The sequence below is a fragment of the Nomascus leucogenys genome, unplaced genomic scaffold (assembly GCF_006542625.1).
Source record: "Nomascus leucogenys isolate Asia unplaced genomic scaffold, Asia_NLE_v1 Super-Scaffold_544, whole genome shotgun sequence".
In the NCBI taxonomy this organism is placed as follows: domain Eukaryota; kingdom Metazoa; phylum Chordata; class Mammalia; order Primates; family Hylobatidae; genus Nomascus; species Nomascus leucogenys.
Window position 1 is genome coordinate 992,477 of NW_022095780.1, and position 5,825 is coordinate 998,301.

The 5,825-nt window shown below is 46.7% G+C and overlaps 1 pseudogene; it reads left to right on the plus strand.

Annotated features, from left to right (window-relative positions):
- The first annotated feature begins 3,289 nt into the window (after positions 1–3,289).
- On the plus strand, positions 3,290–5,557 carry LOC115833676 (annotated as a pseudogene).
- Positions 5,558–5,825: the final 268 nt, after the last annotated feature.

Consider the following 5,825-nt stretch of genomic DNA (forward strand, 5'->3'; position numbering starts at 1 on the left):
CCCGTCCCAGCCCCCAGGTGTCTGGGCTGCTCCAGGGATGTGCGTGCTAAGGGCAGCTAGACCAGCTATCTCCAGTCATGTGCCCGTGGTGCCTCAAGGCCTGTTCCTGTCCACCTTGTGTCCCAGTGTATCCATTCTGCCCGTGCACAGGCTCCACTGTCTCACAGGACTGCACTTAAAAAACATAGGTTCAAATAAAAAATTATTCAGAATGTCAATAGGATGGCTTTCTTACACCAGGCCCCAGCCCTCTGAAAGCAGGTCCCTATGGGACTGCTCTGCCCTGGCGCCCAAGAAGCTGGCCATTCCACAGAAATAAAAATGAATACAACTGCTTATGTTACTTAACACTGAGGACTTAGTGCTGAGAAACTTTGTTTTCTAAAATCACAAATAGGAGAGTCTTTGCTTTCTGGGAGCCTATCTACAGGAATGAGGCTTCCCACTCCCGCCTGGGTAGCTGAACCATTTTGCCACAAAGAAACAGCCTGAAAGTTCCTCCTCAGTTACAGGAAAGAGGTTTGGGGACACAGCATGGGTCTCACATTCCATTAAAACAGGCCGTGAGTCTCTCAGTCAGGCTTGATGGTTCCCCTTTTACATGGCTTTGTTTTGAGCTCATAAAAATGAATTAAATTAGATTTTACCTAAGCTTGGCATGCCCTCAAATCCTATAATAGCTACGTTTTGAGTTTTTGGGAAGAACCTCATGTCTGTGCTGGTGGATGGTCTTCCTTGCTGAAGCAAGATCGTATCTGTACCTTTGAAAGACAGAAGTGATACTCTGGTGGGCTTTATCAGACAAACTTTATGACCAGGACAAACATGGCTGTGACGGAGTCACACTGGGCTGTGCCAGGAAAAAAGAAGCAGCTGGAACCATAGGAATCTTCATGGAAAGAGTCAGCCCAGCTGTCCTTGAGCAACCAGGCCCATGTTACCTAAGCCTTCGTGGCTTCTTCCCCAGGGACACAGAGGTGCTGCATTTCACAGTGACTTTGTTATTTCAGATCAATTTCACCTCCTTCTCTAACAAGGCCTCACAAATGCACTGAGAGCTAGAGAGGACAAGTATAAAACCACAATGCTATCGGTGGTTCCTGGGATTGGAACAGGTGTGTAGGAAAAATTCGCTCTCTTCTATGGGTGACTTTTTAAATGTGAGTGTATTACTTTTATAATAATCATGTTAAGAAGGTCTCAATCAGGAGTGACGCCACACATGAAAATGATGGGAACCACTCTTTTAACTCAAACTCTTATTTACATGTAAGAGTCATGTAGTAACTCCAGTAAGACCCCTTGCCATGTACCTTGGCATTTCCTTAAGTATATTTACTCAACAAAGAAAGAGGCGTGATAACCTAATTCGATGTGTGAATCTGGATTGAACATGTACCCAGAAAAATCAACAACCACGAAGCTATCCTTGGAACAATTTCAGTGTCCATGGACACACTTTAGTTTTGCAATAATTTACTGACACTTTGCTTCCTGAGCACCTATGGCTCCTGTCCATTCAGGCCAGGGAGTTATTCTTGTTAATTTGTGTAAATGGTACCGTGATTGGTGTGAGAATTCTCCTTCATTTGTAAGAGATCCATGCTGAGATAAGTAGGTGAAGTGTCACGATGTCTGCCTCTTTCTAGAGGTGACAGAGACATATGTATTTTTAAAGCATGATTATTAATTTAGACAAAGCACATAAAGGCTTTATTTCACATTCCGTTTCTTTGTATGCGTTCTTCACCAGGAGGAAATCACCTCAGTGTCAGGAATGAATGAGTCTGCCCCTCAATTCCAGCTTGCTCAACACACAGGGAAACAAAGTCCTGACAAAGGGAATGACTCTCTGGCAACTGAGCTGCAGCCCTGGGTGTATGTTCGTTTAGCAGTTCTGATGGCACCTGACCCAGCCTCTCTTTGCACACCCCATCAGAAACTCCCTTTTATGAAAAAAATCATTGAGGATCTTGGCCATGCAATGTCCTCACTAGCTTCCTTTAAATCCACTTCTGGCCTGCCAAGAACAAGAGTTCTTCAGAACCTGGCATTTTAAATGAAGACGTCAGGCAGGTCATGAGGAAAGTCTCATTGTCCCCATTGCTCTGTCACTGCTGCATCTCTGAGACATCACAGAGGTGGACACCAGGCCTGCTTGTCTCTCAAACTGCCCTTAGATCCAAAGAGGGAGGAACCAAGATAAAGGGCTCTTATTTTCCTGAGAAAAGCCTGGCCCCTGAGCACCTGGCTTGGGGCTCTGTTCATTGTTTATGACAGCCAATGACTTCTCTGGGTTACAGAGGAAGGACAGGGTCCTGAGAGACCCATCACCGACAGGGAGACCACGTGGAGGCCTTGCAGCCCCAGTCCGTGCTTCTCCACCAAACCCCAACAGCAGTGAGCTCCCTTTGTGCTGACATCTGTGGAAAGCAGGGAAAGACCTGGCTCGCAAAGCCCTGAAGTCCTATGGAGCTGACGTTCCCTGAGTGACGGTGTGAGCTGAAGGAACTCAAGTATGGGCCATAGGCCACATCCTGGCCTGGGCCTGGGTGGACACTTAGGGGACACATGCAGTCACAATCCCTCCCTCTCATTCTCCTTCTCAGAGGAAGGAAGCGGGCACCCATCTGCCTCATCTCTGTCCTGTGGGGAAGATGGGGAGTTTCGGAGGACCTTTTGTGTAAATTTCACCAGCTCAGATCTCCTGCAGGGATGGGGCCCACCATGCTCCCGGTGCTGCCAGAAGCCCTGAGCCCCTCCAGGGTTCCTGGGTTTGACCCAGCCCTGTATCATCCCCAGGAGCTGAATATCCCGGCAATGGATAGAATTAGATAGAAAGAGCTCTCAATTTGGCCTGAGACTGTCCCCAGATACTCAGGAAAAACAAGATGTCCCACACAGTGGGTGGCAGGTGAGTGGCAGGTTATAGGCCCTGAGTTTGAGTTTGTTTCCCTGTGAGACAGGCCCAGCCCCTCACCCCATTTATACACTGGATTTTAAATGACGCAAGATAAGAGGAATTTTCTGGTCCCAAGAGCAGGAGGAAGGGATTTTCTGGGGTTTCCTGAGTCAAGATTTGCATAAGATCTCCTGCATGTGCATTGTTCTTTGAGGACCATTCTCTGACTCACCAGGTAAGTGGTTGAATTCTAATCTCTGTAATGAGCCTTGCAGCCAATACCAGTTCTGAACTCTACCCGGTGACCAGGGGCCAGGACCTTTATAAGGTAGAAGGCTTGATGTCCTCCCCAGACTCAGCTCCTGGTGAAGCTCCCAGCCATCAGCCATGAGGGTCCTGTATCTCCTCTTTTCATTCCTCTTCATATTCCTGATGCCTCTTCCAGGTGAGATGGGACAGGGAAATAGGAGGGTTGGAAAAACGAAAGAATGGGGTACAGGCTGTCCATATCCTCTCTAATTTCCCCTAACCTTCCCTCCCTTTCTCTGTCCTTCCCTCCTCTATCTCTCTCTCCTGCCTCTCACTCCTCTACAGCTCCTGCCTCTCTCTCTCTCCTGCCTCTGTCTCTCTCCCTCCATCTTTCTCTCTCCTGCCCCTCGCTCTCTCTCTCCTGCCTCTCTCTCCTGCCTGCCTTTCTCTCTATCCTCTGTCTGTCTGTCTCCTACCTTTCTCTCTCTCTCTCCTGTCCCTCACTCTTTCTTTCTCTATTTCTCTTTCTCCTGCCTCTCTCTCCCTCTTCTCTCTCTCCTACCTCTCTCTCTCATGACTCTCCCTCCTCTATCTCTCTCCTGCCTCTCTCTCCCTCCTCTATCTCTCTCCTGCCTCTCTCTCTCTATCTCTCTCTGCTTTGACCCTTGCTCTCTCCCTCTCTCGCTCCTGTCCCCTCTCTATCTCTCTCTCCTGCCTCTCTCTCTCTCTCTCTCCCCACTCTCTCCTGCCTCTTTCTCTGTTTCCCTCTCTCTCTCTGTTTTCACTATCTCTCTCTCTCTCCCTCTCTCCCCCAGAGCTGGTCTTTCTTTCTTTTTCTCTTTCTTCTACGCACACTTTTGACTGAGTAGACCATGTATCTTACTTAATTTAACCAAGCATTGGTTCAACATAGAAGGAGTTTGAGAACCCATTGGACACCCCACTCTCTATTTTAGGCCAATATGAAGGGGTCCAGTAGCTTGTAACCCTCATCTCCTCACTGCTTTCCACTCTGTGACTGCTAAGACTATGGTTGAAACCTGTTAGGTGACTTTTTAAAAATAAAAGTCAGAAATGTTATTTTATTCAAAGAAAGAAGTACAGAATGTCACTTTCTAAATTTTTATATTTAAAGGGTAGATATTGCAATCTAGAGAATTCCAGAAAATCATAAGCCCCAGCCTATACTGTGGGAACTACTGCTGCAGACACTCTGCCCCTAGGACTTTTCCTATCAGAGGCCCTGAGAACAGTCCCTGCCACGAGGCCACTGCAGGTTCACAGGACAGGGATGGCCCATGGAAAGCAACTTTTAAACCTGGGTGCCTAACCTTCATTTTCTCCTTGATATTATGGAAAAAAAACAGAAAGCATGAAAGGATAAAAGAGGGAGAGTGGAAGGGAAGGATGGAGAGAGAGGGAAAAAGAAAATCTGAGACTGAAACCTAAAGTAACTGGTGAGATAGATGCTATATTGTAAAAGCCTTATTTTATCAATTTTGTTTAAGGATCCTGGGTTACAAGGGAACCATGGGGCTCTGAGAGGCACCAGAGTCCTTGATATTTTCCAGCACGTAGGAGAGTACCAGGAAAAAAGGAAGGAAGGAATGAAGGAAGGAAGGAAGGGCGGGAGGGAGGAAGGAAGGAAGGAATGGAGAGAGGGAAGATGGAAGGAGGGAGGGAGGAAAGAACAAAAAAAGAAGGGTAACGTTAGGACGGGGACTTAGATGTGAGAAACAAGCAATTTCAAAAGCTTATTACTACAGTTAATTGTGGTTTTCAATTGTAAGTTGCTCCATGTTAAGTTCACATTAGACAGCTCCAGCCTAGTGAGTTTCATGATTTTATTCCATCTCAGTTCAAATACTTAACAGACTAAATGATTTGGAAAGCAAAAGTTACTGGCCTATGTGTTAAAATGGAGGTAGAGTGCCTTTTAGGCTATCTACTTGCGGTGGAGCTTCAATTCAATAAGGGATCCTTGAGAAGCTCCTACCAGACCCCACTTGGAGGCCCCGGTTACTCAGGAGAGATCAGGGTCTTTCACATTCAGGTTTTACAAAAATAAGCATCCCCCAAACCACAGCAGTGCCAGTTTCCGTGTCAGAAACTTAGATCCAAATGATTAACTCACATCTCATTATCATGATGGAAAAGCCCAGGCTTGGGAAAGAAGCCCGCTGCGGATTTACTCAAGGCGATAATGACACAGGGTTTGTGTCTTTCCAACATGGGTTTTGAGTTCTAACATGCTGTTTGCTCTTATTGTGTGTTTTTGGTGATATAAGGAATCCTGTTACCTGCATTAGGAGTGGTGAAATATGTCATCCAGTCTTTTGCCCTAGACGGTATAAATAAGTCAGCACCTGTGGTCTCCCTGGAACAAAATGCTGCAAAAAGCCATGAGGAGGCCAAGAAGCTGCTGTGGCTGATGTGGATTCAGAAAGGGCTCCCTCAGCAGAGACATGCAACATGTAAACCAAATTAAACTACGGTGTTCAAAGACACAGAATCTAGATTCTAGTAATTGTGGCCATTTGGTGGTGTTGGTTTGGGCAGCCCAATCTGACATCCTGGGAATGTCCTTCTCTGCTCTTCAGATCAGTGCAGTGATCAGGGACACCACAGTGGGGCTTGGAGTGCTTTCCAGGGTCACAGGCATCTGTTCCAGTTG